This window comes from Haemaphysalis longicornis, unplaced genomic scaffold, assembly GCF_048455015.1.
Source record: "Haemaphysalis longicornis isolate Haplotype H1 unplaced genomic scaffold, Haemaphysalis longicornis Haplotype H1 scaffold_8, whole genome shotgun sequence".
NCBI classification, from domain to species: domain Eukaryota; kingdom Metazoa; phylum Arthropoda; class Arachnida; order Ixodida; family Ixodidae; genus Haemaphysalis; species Haemaphysalis longicornis.
Window position 1 is genome coordinate 44,271,923 of NW_027526445.1, and position 12,816 is coordinate 44,284,738.

The 12,816-nt window shown below is 44.8% G+C and overlaps 6 non-coding genes across 6 annotated transcripts; all 6 read right to left on the bottom strand.

Moving 5' to 3' along the window:
• Positions 1-377: 377 nt before the first annotated feature.
• On the bottom strand, positions 378-450 carry Trnav-aac (transfer RNA valine (anticodon AAC)). The gene has a single exon. It is a non-coding gene; the product is annotated as a tRNA-Val (tRNA).
• Positions 451-1,415: 965 nt separating this feature from the next.
• On the bottom strand, positions 1,416-1,488 carry Trnaf-gaa (transfer RNA phenylalanine (anticodon GAA)). The gene has a single exon. It is a non-coding gene; the product is annotated as a tRNA-Phe (tRNA).
• Positions 1,489-3,411: 1,923 nt separating this feature from the next.
• Positions 3,412-3,484, bottom strand: Trnav-aac (transfer RNA valine (anticodon AAC)). The gene has a single exon. It is a non-coding gene; the product is annotated as a tRNA-Val (tRNA).
• Positions 3,485-8,708: 5,224 nt separating this feature from the next.
• Positions 8,709-8,781, bottom strand: Trnav-aac (transfer RNA valine (anticodon AAC)). The gene has a single exon. It is a non-coding gene; the product is annotated as a tRNA-Val (tRNA).
• A 959-nt stretch (positions 8,782-9,740) lies between these two features.
• Trnaf-gaa (transfer RNA phenylalanine (anticodon GAA)) lies at positions 9,741-9,813 on the bottom strand. Its single transcript has one exon. It is a non-coding gene; the product is annotated as a tRNA-Phe (tRNA).
• A 2,652-nt stretch (positions 9,814-12,465) lies between these two features.
• Positions 12,466-12,543, bottom strand: Trnav-aac (transfer RNA valine (anticodon AAC)). The gene has a single exon. It is a non-coding gene; the product is annotated as a tRNA-Val (tRNA).
• Between the last annotated feature and the right edge of the window lie 273 nt (positions 12,544-12,816).

Below are 12,816 nucleotides of genomic sequence, written 5' to 3' on the forward strand. Positions count from 1 at the left end.
ATAAGATTAGAGTGCTGGTGGACGTAAAACAGAGAGGGGAATAATTCCTAGTACACCTACCACCTGGAACAGAAAAAAAGTATTTTGTGCCTACCCTCGAGAGGGAGACAGAAAAACGTTTTATTCCGTCGAGCAGAGTTAGTATTAAACGAAAATTATAAGACACAGATAAATTAGGTTTTTCTGGTAAGAGGACACGTCATCCAAAGGGGATACCATTGTTAATAAATCAATCAAATTTAAGCCTTCGTGACTGCTGAACTAGGAATTTCACGGGTATACGCGTCACGTTCCGGTGGTTTTGACGGTATCTACCGCGCAGTTGGCCATATATTTCTAATGGGAACTCGGTAGGTCGTTAACTAAAAAAATACAGCTGTGCCTGCCAGGGATCGAACCTGGGACCTTCCGCGTGTTAGGCGGATGTGATAACCACTACACCACAAGCACCCGACGCGAGGCAGCTTCGGAGAATCTCGGGTGCAATCTCGAAGAGATCACACAGGTCTTATGTGTTCGTTCCCCTTATTGACTCTGCTGGTTATCTCGTAATCGGGTCGAATGCACACCGTGCATACAAATGATCAATTAGTTCCGCTTCGACCACTGGGAGTACCGTTTGCACAATTTGCTGCCCATCAGATAAACTGCTCGTTTGTGATCTCATTTAACCCTACCGCATGGGAAAGAAGGCGCAGAGAGGTGTTGGCGAAATACACGCTTCCGGTTTCAGAATTTGCTGAAATCATCACCGAATAAATTATTCCCCAATAGGAATTATCCCCCAAAACAATTTATTTTATGAATCGTTTTATGGTGCTTTGGCCAATCGCTCGAAAGTCCAGGTCCGCAGAAAAGAGCACATATTATCAGGTGTACCTGCTTATCTGCGGATTCATATTTACAGGACAAACATCAACCACGCCGCACAATTACGAAAACACTGCAAGTAAGTTGCCGAGGGAAATACCTTTTGCTATAAAGAAGGGGTGGGGGGTAGTGAGTCAGCCGGAATTACGGCAGAGCGGCTTGCTTGCACAATTACAGGAGGCACGATGGTAAGAATTTAGAGGGGGTCGCTCGATGAACGTAAATTGAAGCATATCCACGATGAAAAACAAACAAAAAAATGCATTGTTTCAAGGTGGCAACGAGTGTGAATAATGTATTATGTATAAGGCCGGCACACACAATGCCACATTCGTTCTTGTATTGTCGGTAGAAGAGACGTCATGGGCGTCTGCTTTCTTCTTTCCTGTTTTTTCGCCAGCAACACGTTGCACTGAAGCAAAAACAGCAGCTGTGCATCATCAGCAGATTATCTGCACGCAATGCTCCAGAAAACAGTGGTACTGACAAGTGTATGACTTAAAAAATAACAAAAAATGCGCTTTACTAAGAAAAAAAAACTGCTGTGCCGAAACCCGGGATCGAACCAGGGACCTTTAGATCTTCAGTCTAACGCTCTCCCAACTGAGCTATTTCGGCGGTGCGGAGTGTCGTGGTTTTCCACAAAAAGGTTTCCAGTTGCGGTCACTCCGTGCCTAAGAAGCGTAACTTTAGAAAATTATTTGTCCTCATGAGATATTTAGTCTCAACAAAATTAGCAAATTGACTGAACCGAACTGAACTGATCCGAAGTGACCTTAGCTCGACTCAACTCTGTTCAATTCAACGGAACTTAGCTGAACTGAGTTGAACTCAAATAAAACTAGCTTTTCATGCTGAATTTTTGCGCAACGTAAGACTAGGACAGATAGAACAAGGAACACGAAGACCAGCGCAGTCTTCGTGTTCCTTGTTCTATCTGTCCTAGTCTTACGTTGCGCAAAAATTCAGCATGAATTCTTAGTACCAACTAGCCCGCCTTACGGTGTTAAAACTAGCTGATGTTTACTCAACTGAACTAAAGTAGACTGGACTGGATAAACTACCCAGCTAGAGTGTACCAGATTCTTCTAGTACACTCCAGGCCAGCCTACATCACGGCGTAGAAGCTCACTATGGCCAGATTTCTTTAAGTATCCACAATAAAGTAAAAACACCTTAACCATGTTGTCCCAAATTCATGATTACCACGCACACCCTTGGGTTCCCACACAACACACAACATACTCAGAACGTTTTCAATGTTACGAACGTCCCAATGTTTCCTCCAACGCCCTCAGGATATCCTGAGTATGTTTCCAGCCAAATGAACTCAAAAGATTCTTAGAGTGATGTACTCAGTGCGTCCTCAAACTGTCAGACGTGAAGTTGTTTGACAAAGCTCCCACAGCTCTTTTTCGGGAAGATTCTAATTTTTGCCTTCTTTCAGTAAAGTTCCCTATTTGGACCTGTTAACATTCAGAGTTCCTCTTTAAAAACTTACACATCTATGTAGCATAACCAAATCTGTTTTCTGGCAGTTGCGAGATTGATTGGCTGGGACAAATCTTTGCGACGAAAGTGAAAGCGAATGAGAACAGGAACTCTGGAAGATGGTTGATTTATAGATTGGGGGTTGAACAAGCTGCCGCAACGCAGGCGATAAGGCGTGCCGTGGTGGGGGGCTCTGGATTAATTTTGACAACCTGGGGATCTAAACGCGCACCAAAATCTCGCACACACTGGCGTTTTTGCTTTTCGCCTCCATCAGAAAAGCGGCTAAAAGAGCGTTGCAAAATCCGGTTAACTAGGACAGCTTTGTTAAATCCGGTTAACTTGGGTCACTCCTCAGCGGCCATCCTGGCTTAGCAAGAACGTGGCAAAGCTTAGCAAATATAACAAAACTGCGGAAGAACGGAAGAAACTAGGTCGACCCCCAGCTCCGCTGTCCTTTTTTTTTTTTTCAACTGAGCACCTAATTGACACCGTTTCAACACCCTACAGAAACCCAAGCGTGTTGCAGTCGGCAAACACCTTTTCGCCACACGACTATAGAGTTTTTAATTTTGAAGGTTCAAATTGGTGTTTTCCGTGCCGAAGCTAAACTTGGGGCATGAGGTGCACCGCATATTGAAACGAGCGATCATTGCATACACACAATTATTTTTTTTGCGTTTGAAAATTTTTAGCGAGTAGATAAGTATATGGGGATGTTTTGTTCTTTACATTGCTATTATGCATCCAAGCATGGCCTTATTCAATGAACAGCTAAACGCCTTTTTCACACCATTTCAACACCCTAAGAAATACCAAGGGTGTTGAGTTGACCAACGCCATTTTTTCACACAAAAAGGGTCTAGAGCTGGAAAAGGGTATTGAGATTCAAGAAAAAGGGTGTAAAGGGCTTCCAATACCCTTTTTGCATTTATGCTACACGTGTTTTGGCTAAACGGGTGTAAAAAATTTAGTGTGTACACTCCGGATTGACACTGATGCTTTGCCAGGAATTTTAAATCGGATAAGCAGGGGGACAAAATAAAAAGCTGTGCCTGCCAGGGATCGAACCTGGGACCTTCCGCGTGTTAGGCGGATGTGATAACCACTACACCACAAGCACCGCACGAAGTGCACACCTGATGCGACGCAGCCGCCTTCTGCTAGGTATTACAAGTGACACAAATACGCCTTCAGTCGATCACCTCGTTGGCGACATAGTAAAACCAAGGTCCCTTCCGGCTGGCGAGACGCCAACGGAGCGTCCGTTATCGGATGAGAAAGTCTACGTGAAGAGCAACAATATCAGCTGAATCGAGTTTAGTTGGGCCCAGTCAGAGAAGAAAAACACGAAATACAACTCGCGTTATCTCAACGCTACTTGTCCTGTCGTGTGTGCTGTTTTCTTGAAGTTCCTCAAACGGTTTCTTTTGGCTCTTTTATTCCTTCAGCTTTTCATTATGACACTGATGTTGAAACCCGTTTCCCACATTTCCGGCCGTATATGCGGGACAAAACACCGTCCCACAAGCAGGCTGTGGTACAGCGGGACCACAGCGGCAAAATCGAACGTGTACCGCCTAAAACGCGACGTCTGGTCAATTTACAGTTATGTGAGAGCAAGCGGCCATCGCGGACGATATAATCATGCGGTGGTGAATGAACTTCTACTAATAGATGAAAGAACAAAAGGGTGAAGGAAAAAGACAAGGGTAAGAGAAAAGGGGAAGATGCATATGTCTAGGGATACTGAAACTAAGAAGGATCGCCTACCAATCTGCGGCTGTGAAGGATGGGAAACTGGGACGGACTGTCTGTAGGCGCTCGTCAAATGGTACATGCAGGCGAGCTTGCGCGGTAGCCGCATGACCTGTGACGGGTTTGTAAGTGAGCTCACGCACCACGTGACCTTAGCCTCATTTCCTCATGCAGGGCGACTTTGAAGGCCTTGTGAATGAGGGTGGTAACCCAGGTGAGGTTGTGGTACGGGAGGCTATTCGCGATGCTGCTGGCGATAAGTTCGTGAATGAGGCGTATTGTGTCTTTTCCCCGCAATCTTGGTAGACTAAGTGTAATACCCCGGCTACACTAGTGTCCGAATGTCATTTGAACCGAATGTAATTTGACTCAAACGGGGTGCTTCCAATGTCATTCAGAATCCACCGTGCTGCACTTTAGTAGCTACACTACAATTTCGATGGGATTTGAAAGCTTTCACAAATGCTCGCCGTGCTGTAGTGGCACTGTGTTCGCCCCCTTCCGTTTCCGTACATTAATACAACACTCAAATTTAGCAGCAGTCCAAGGCAGTAAAATGATATCAAATTAGAAGAGACACGAGCTTTGACTCTAATGTGGTGGCTGTTTGCGTAGCTTTATTTTATTTTCCAACTGACCCACTGGTTTTCAGACTGTAAAAATTGAGTATGTTGATTTCATATTTTAAGTAAATGAACAGTGAACAAAGTTACAGAAACAAAAATATTTTTTTTGTTTTAGGTAGGGAAGTATTACATTTTTTTATTGCCGATCGAAGACGCTGCGTGCCAGAGTGCTAGAAATCACATTTGAAATCCCAAATATCCCTCTCGGTACTCATTTGGCTCGGGTGTCAATTGAGCCGAATGGTATTTAAAAACCCAGTGTAGCAGCACAACTTCGCATTCGAGTCAAATGACATTTGGTTCAAATGACACTTGGACGCTAGTGTAGCAGGGGTATAAGTCGGTTGATATCTGAACAAGCTGAGGAGTTGTTTGCTGCAGCCTAGGAGGGGTGAGATCCGCCTTGCCGTTGTGCTGCAGGAACACGCCATGAATACGGACCGTTCCTGGTTGTTTTCCGGGATAGGGGTTTGTCCTGTAAGGACCGTCGGATAGGTTCGTCGTTGGCACGATTCCCTAAATCGGCATGACCAGATTGGAACGCCTGTACAACCACGAAATCCGTAACGAAACTTGCGATCGGGGCCCGCGGTAGGAAGGAAATACATACGTGGCAGATCAGAAATCTCTTTTTGTAGCTAGTTTGGGATGGTCACAACCCCTTACGTAAGAGTTCAGACCAGCCGAAATAAAATATTTCCACGGTTTATCGTGACGAATACCAAGAAAAATTGACCTTTTGACACGCTATTTTCGGGTCCTCGGTAGTCTGCTGATCCAGGTTATCCAGCTTTCTGATCCCACTCATGAATCTTCCTTCCTTTACTTCTTTGTTTGTTGTCGTTCCTTTTTCAATGTGTGCGTGCGTGTTTGTGCTCGTGAAGTGCCCTCATGAGAAACTTCACTGCAGACGTAAAGACAGCCTGTTGTCTTTTTAAGGCCAAGTGCAGAAAAACATTACACCTGTTGAAAACCCAGAGAGAGAGAGAGAGAGCTCTTTATTAGATGAAAGCAGAGAGGTTTGCGGGCATGTTCCCGCCTACATGCTATTCTGCGGGGATCGGGAGAAGGGAGTAAAGTCCCTAAAAGAAGTAGTGCAAAAGACAGGGGCGAAAGAAGAGGTTAAAAGAAAAAGTGAACACGAAGCTTTGCGTGGGGAGGTAAAAGTCCGCACGACCTCACAGGTAAAGTTCGAAATTGTCTCTGCTACGCCGATTCCGCGTAAATAGTAAAATAAGGCAACCAATATTTTTCTCTGGGACGATGGAGAGGGACAGGGTCTAGGGAGACCTTTGAAAGATATAGATGTGTTGTTGAGGCACTCAATCTTTTCTGCGTGGTGAAACCCTGTTTCAGTATTGTCCGAGCAAAACGTCTGCAAAACAGGAAACAGAAGAGATGAATTCCTCGTATGCACGCCGCAAGCGACCAGTGAAACCAGTTAAAACTAGGCAATTTTGAAACCGAAACGGAAACAAGCGCGGCCATACGACCAAGGTGGAGTGTCGTTCCTGGGGCGGTATTCTCGTGTTTGTCCGTTTTGCGTCCGTTTTATTGTGACGTACGTCCAGTTCTAGACGGGCATTGGGCTAAGTTTTGCGCAACGGTTCTTGTAAACACAATTTAAACGACTAAACCTATTTTAAACTTGTTTATGTGTTTATTGTTCCAGCAGCGAACAAGCACAAGGCAACGAAAAATCGCTTGCTCCAAATCGTCTGCTCCGTGAAGCCGCTGTTCATAGCTCCGCCCTTGCTTGCATGGCGTGACATCCGGGTGTTCGCTTTTAGCAAATGAGCGCTTGCTCAAAATGGACACTTTTGAAACGGACATAATATGGACAAAACACGAGAATACCACCCCTGGAGGCAAGCAGCGGCCAGCCCAGTCCGTCAAAAGCATGCGCGCAACCTCGTGTGGCGCGCATGACAACCGTGAGGGAAGCGCGCCCAGCAAGAGCTGCAGAGATTGACCGGTTCTCCAGCTGCCCGGCTGCCCGGAGGACTAAGCACGCGGCCGGCAAGCATGGCACTTCCGCTTTATGGCTGTTTGCTTGATCCGGTAGCAGCTGCGTCACTTGCCACGGAGCGGCGTCATTTCCGGGTATGCTATACGCATCCGGGGAATGTTAATCGCAGACGACATTGTTTTTTTTATCTGATAACCAGAACGAAATGCAAAGGCTCATAATTATTAGTGGCCAGGAAGCCACAGATCGCGGGTCAAATTTTACCGCTGAGAAACCTGCAAAGGATTTTCAGTGACACCAGTACTGACACCGTGTCAATTGAGCATGGATGATTACCCACAGTAAAAGAATATTATTATTTCGGGGTGGGGATAAACGGAGGGGAGAACTACTTAAGAACTCACGAAGAGCAACTTAAGAATAAAAGAAAGCGCAACGCAGCTATAATGAAGCATAGAGCTCTGGGGAGATATAACAAATATGAAGTTGGGGGGGGGGGGAATGTGGAAAAGAGTAATGGTTCTGAGCCTCACATTAGCGAATGCAATTCTCTGCTTAAAATAAGACGCACTTTCATGCCTTGAAGTGAACCAGAGAACAGTAGGCCGTTTGGTCTTAGCAGCCCATGGCAAAACAACTAACGAAGCAGCACTGGGAGCAATGGGCTGGGCGTCGTAAGCTCAGAGTAAAATATGTTTTGAGAGGAGGTTGAGAGTAATGGATCAACGTAGCTGGAGGGTTAAAGTTTTTAGGCACCTATGCAAGAAAAGGCAAACTAGTAGGCCAACGATGAAATGCGAAAAGAGCAGTGGAGAGAGTACGAAAGACAGCCAAGGTAACCACAAAAGAAGGAAGGCGGGTAGGAACGATTAAATGGAGAAAAAAAGGAAGCTAACACGTCGTTAGATATGTATAGGGCAGAGAAATCGGACATCAGAAAAGAAAAATTCTACGGTAAATCGAAAGACAGTGCTTTGCCTTTTCACGATAAAGCAGGTTGCTTGAGAACTAGCAGCTTTGTGAGGAAGTATACAGAAAATGACGGGGCATGCATGGTCCACGGGAAAGAAACAAAAATTTGCGGCGCATTGTTTTAAAATATGGGTGTATCCATCCAAATCTGAAAAGGGGAAATCTTCGCCTTCCAGAAGGTTTGATATTTAAGGGTAGCACGAGTTACTTCAAGGCTGTTGAGACGACTAAAAGAAGATTAGAATGCTGGTGGGCCTAAAGCAGAGAGGCGAATAAGGCCTAAGACTGGTACCACCTGCATCAGACAAAAGAGTATTTTGTGTTTGCCCTCGAGGGAGAGAGAGAGAGAAACACGTTTTATTCCCTCGAGCAGCGTTAGTACTAAACGAAAAGTATAAACCAGATAAATTAGTTTTTCTTGGCAAGATGACACGTAATCGTCCTTCTTCAAAGGGGATACCACTAGCAATCAATCAATCAACCATATTTAAGCCATCGTGACTGCTGAACAAGGGATTTCACGGGTGTACCTGCCCAGTCCCGGTGGTTTTGATGGTATCTACTGCTCAGTTGGCCATATATTTTTGATGTCAGTTTGGCAAGGCGTCAACCAAAAAAAATTACGGTTGTGCCTGCCAGGGATCGAAACTGGGACCTTCCGCGTGTTAGGCGGATGTGATACCACTACACCTGCATCAGACAAAAAAGTATTTTGTGTTTGCCCTCGAGGGAGAGAGAGAGAGAAACACGTTTTATTCCCTCGAGCAGCGTTAGTACTAAACGAAAAGTATAAACCAGATAAATTAGTTTTTCTTGGCAAGATGACACGTAATCGTCCTGCTTCAAAGGGGATACCACTAGCAATCAATCAATCAACCATATTTAAGCCGTCGTGACTGCTGAACAAGGGATTTCACGGGAGTACCTGTCCAGTCCGGGTGGTTTTGATGGTATCTACTGCTCAGTTGGCCATATATTTTTTATGTCAGTTTGGCAAGGCGTCAACCAAAAAAAATTACAGTTGTGCCTGCCAGGGATCGAACCTGGGACCTTCCGCGTGTTAGGCGGATGTGATAACCACTACACCACAAGCACCCGACGTGAGGTAGCTTCGGAGAATCTCACGTTCAACCTTCAATAAATCACAAAGGTTTTGTATGTTCGTTCCCCTTAAATACCCTGCTGGTTATCTCGCAATCGGGTAGAATGAAGACCGTGCTTTCAAATGATCAATTAGTTCCGCTTAGATCACTCGGAGTAACGTTTGCGCAATTTGCTGCTCATCAGATAAACTGCTCGTTTGTGACCTCCTTTAACCCTACCGCATGGGAAAGGAGAAGGCGCAGAGAGGTGTTGGCGAAATACGCGTTTCTGGTTTCAGCATTCGCTGAAATGCGCACCAAATAAATTACTACCCAATAGGAATTTATTTTATGAACCGTTTTATGGTGCTCTGGCCAACTGCTCGAAAGGGCAGCTCCACATAAAAAACACATATGAGGTGTACCTTTTTATCTGTGCAGTTATATATACAGGGCAGACCTCAACCACGCCACACAATAACGAAAACAGTTCAAATAAGTTGCCGAGGGAAAAACCTTTTGCTCTAAAGAAGGGTTGGGGGGTAGTGAGTCAACCGGAATTACGGCAAAGCGGCTTCGCCGGAATTACGGCAAAGTTACAGGAGGCACAATGATGGGAGTTTCGAGGGGATTTGTCGTTGAATGTAAATTGAAACATATCCACGAAGAAAAACGAAAACCTGCAGTGTTTCAAGGGGGCAACGAATGTGAATAATGTATTATAAATAAGGCCGGCACACACAATGCCACATTTGTTCTTGTATAGCCGCTAGAAAAGACGTCACGGGAATCTGTTTTCTTGTGTCTTGATTTTTTTTGCCGGTAACACGTGGCACTGAAGGATACAGTAGTTGTGCATCATCAGCAGATGATCTGCACGCAATGCGCCAGAAAACAGTGGTACTGACAAGTGTACGACCTAAAAAATAACAAAAAATGTGCCGAAACGTAACAAAAAAAAAAAAACAGCTGTGCCGAAACCCGGGATCGAACCAGGGACCTTTAGATCTTCAGTCTAACGCTCTCCCAACTGAGCTATTTCGGCGGCACGGAGTAACACGGTCTTCCGTAAAAAAAGGGTTCAAGTTGCGGTCGCTCCGTGCCTAAGAAGCTTAACTTTAGAAAATTATTTGTCCTCATGCGATATTTATTCTAAAGAAAATTAGCAGATTGACTGAACCGAGCTGAACTGAACCGAACTGATCTTAGCTCAACTCACTCTGTTCAATTCAACGGAACTCAGCTGAACTGAGTTGAACTCAAATAAAACTAGCTGATGTTTACTCAACTGAACTCAACTAGACTGGACTGGATAAACTACCCAGCTAGATTGTACCAGATTCCAGGCTCCAGGCCAGCCTCCATCATGGCGTAGAGGCGCAGAATGGCCGGATTTCTTGAAGTATCCACAATAAAGTAAAAACACCTTAATCATGTTGTCCTAAATTCCTGATTACCATGCACACCCTTGGGTTCCTACACAACACACAACATACTCAGAACGTCTTCAATTTTACGAACCTCCCCATGTTTCCTCCAATGCCCTCAAGATATTCTGAGTAGGTTTCCAGCCAAACGCACTCAAATGATTCTTAGAGTGATGTACTCAGTGCGTCCTCAAACTGTCAGACGTGAAGTTGTTTGACAAAGCTCCCACAGCTCTTTATCGCGAAGATTCCAGTTTTTGCCTTCTTTCAGAACAGTTCCCTATTTGGACCGGTTAACACTAAGAGTTCCTCTTTAAAAGCCAATATTGCCAAGGCAACAAGGCTGATACTCCTAAAAGTAAACTTAATGATCTATATAGCGTAACGAGATTTGACTTCTGGAAATGGCGAAGTCAATTGGCTAGAACTAATCTTTGCGACGAAGGTGAAAGCGAATGCGAACAGCAACTCTGGAAGATGGTTGATTTATAGATTGTGGGGTTGAATGAGCTGCCGCAAAAAGGGCGATGAGGCGTGCCGTGGTGGATGACTCCGGATTAATTTTGACCGCCTGGGGATCTTTAACGCGCGCCAAAATCACGTACACACGGGCGTTTTTGCTTTTCGTATCCACCAGAAAAGCGGCTGGCATGACCGGGAATCGAACCCGCGTCCTTGGACTCAGCAGCGCGACGCCTTAGCCACTAAGCCACCACGGTGGATGGGAACTCTGCAAGATGGCGGCGATCGAGAAAAGTTTAAAATAGCGCCCCTGCATGCTTTAGGCACTTTATTATGTACTTTAGAATCACCATCGTGAAATGTCATGTGACAGAGGAGAGGGAAAATATAATTAGGTCTTGCTCACCAAAAAGGCATTGCTGGTAATCGAACGAAAGCTGATAGAAGAAACAAACTTCTGGTCTTGGAGTTTCAATGGGAACCCGAATGGACCTACAATCGGGCGTCATTGGGTATCTAAACTCCTTCTGCATTAAAAACGGAGCTGTTCTAGGACTGTCCTGACAGCCCAGGATGGTATCGTGTCACGCTCTATCCCAGTGAAAACAAAAGAAATTATATATATATATATATATATATATATATATATATATATATATATATATATATATATATATATATATATATATATATATAGGGAGTAGTAGAAAAACTTCGAACAAGGTAAAAGCACGATTGTGGCCTACGTTTCAGCAAAGAGAACTTGAAAGCAAGTTCTCTTTGCTGAAACGTAGGCCACAATCGTGCTTTTACCTTGTTCGAAGTTTTTCTTCTCTTGTATATATATATATAGAAATATAAATTTATATATATATATATATATATATATATATATATATATATATATATATATATATATATATATATATATATATATATATATATATATATATATATATATATATATATATATATATATATGCCCAGGGTCTTCATACTTTGATATAAGAAGACTTATCTTTTCTCGAAGAACGTTTTTCTGTCAATGTATTTGTACACAAAGGTGATGGCGACTCAACGAGATCCGTGATAGCTCAGCCTTTGTTAGCCGGCGGTTACACGTTGCCTGTTGCGCAGTGAGCAAGACCACCTACGGAGGGAGTATGGTTACAGAAAATGGCTGCAACTGTTGCTTGACCAGTGCTATGCGGAAACAAATTATTACGACAATTAGCCGCTAGGAAAGCCGAAGGAAAACGGAATAAACCCACAGCTCCGGCGTTTCAACACATGTGACACACCACCGCCTGTAGCTGGCACCTGGTCCACGTGCAACTGCCGCGCAGATCCCGACCACCTGTGTTGGGAGTCCCTCTCTACATTCCAGCTAAGCTTCGTGCCCTGGCCACCATAAAACGGGGACCCTGGCCTTCTTCTCTCCTGACATGGGCCTGTCCGGATCCCAAGCCTCCGGATCGAGCCACCGAGCTGTTCCTTCAAGACTCGGTGGCGCCACCGGTTATTGAACGGCTCCTCGACAGCCACAAGATTCAAGCGTCCCCCACTTAGCTGCCTCCTAAACGTCCGTTAATAAAACGGAGGCAGCCCGATTCTTTCCCTCTGCTATGACACCATAGTCGCTTCCACCGCAGTGCTTTCGGCACATTATAATGTGCCGAATAAACCTGGTTTCAATCATTCATTTACTAGTTTGGAATAGTTAAGTTTTTTCAGCCTACGCTCCCGATTGACACTGATGCTTTGCCAGGAATTTTAAATCGGATAACCCGCGGGACAAAATAAAAAGCTGTGCCTGCCAGGGATCGAACCTGGGACCTTCCGCGTGTTAGGCGGATGTGATAACCACTACACCACAAGCAGCGCACGAAGTGCACTGTTGATGAGACGCAGACGCACTCTGCTAGGTATTACAAGTGACCCAAATACGCCTTCAACCTCATTGGCGACATAGCAAAACCAAGGTCCCTTCCGGCTGGCGAGACGCCAACGAAGCGCCCGTTATCGGACGAGAAAGTCTACGCGAAAAGCAACGATATCAGCCGAATCGAGCTTAGTTTGGCACAGGCAGAGAAGAAAAAACACGAAATGCAACTCGCGTTCTCTCAACACTACCAAGACATTTTCTCTTACAAAAGCTT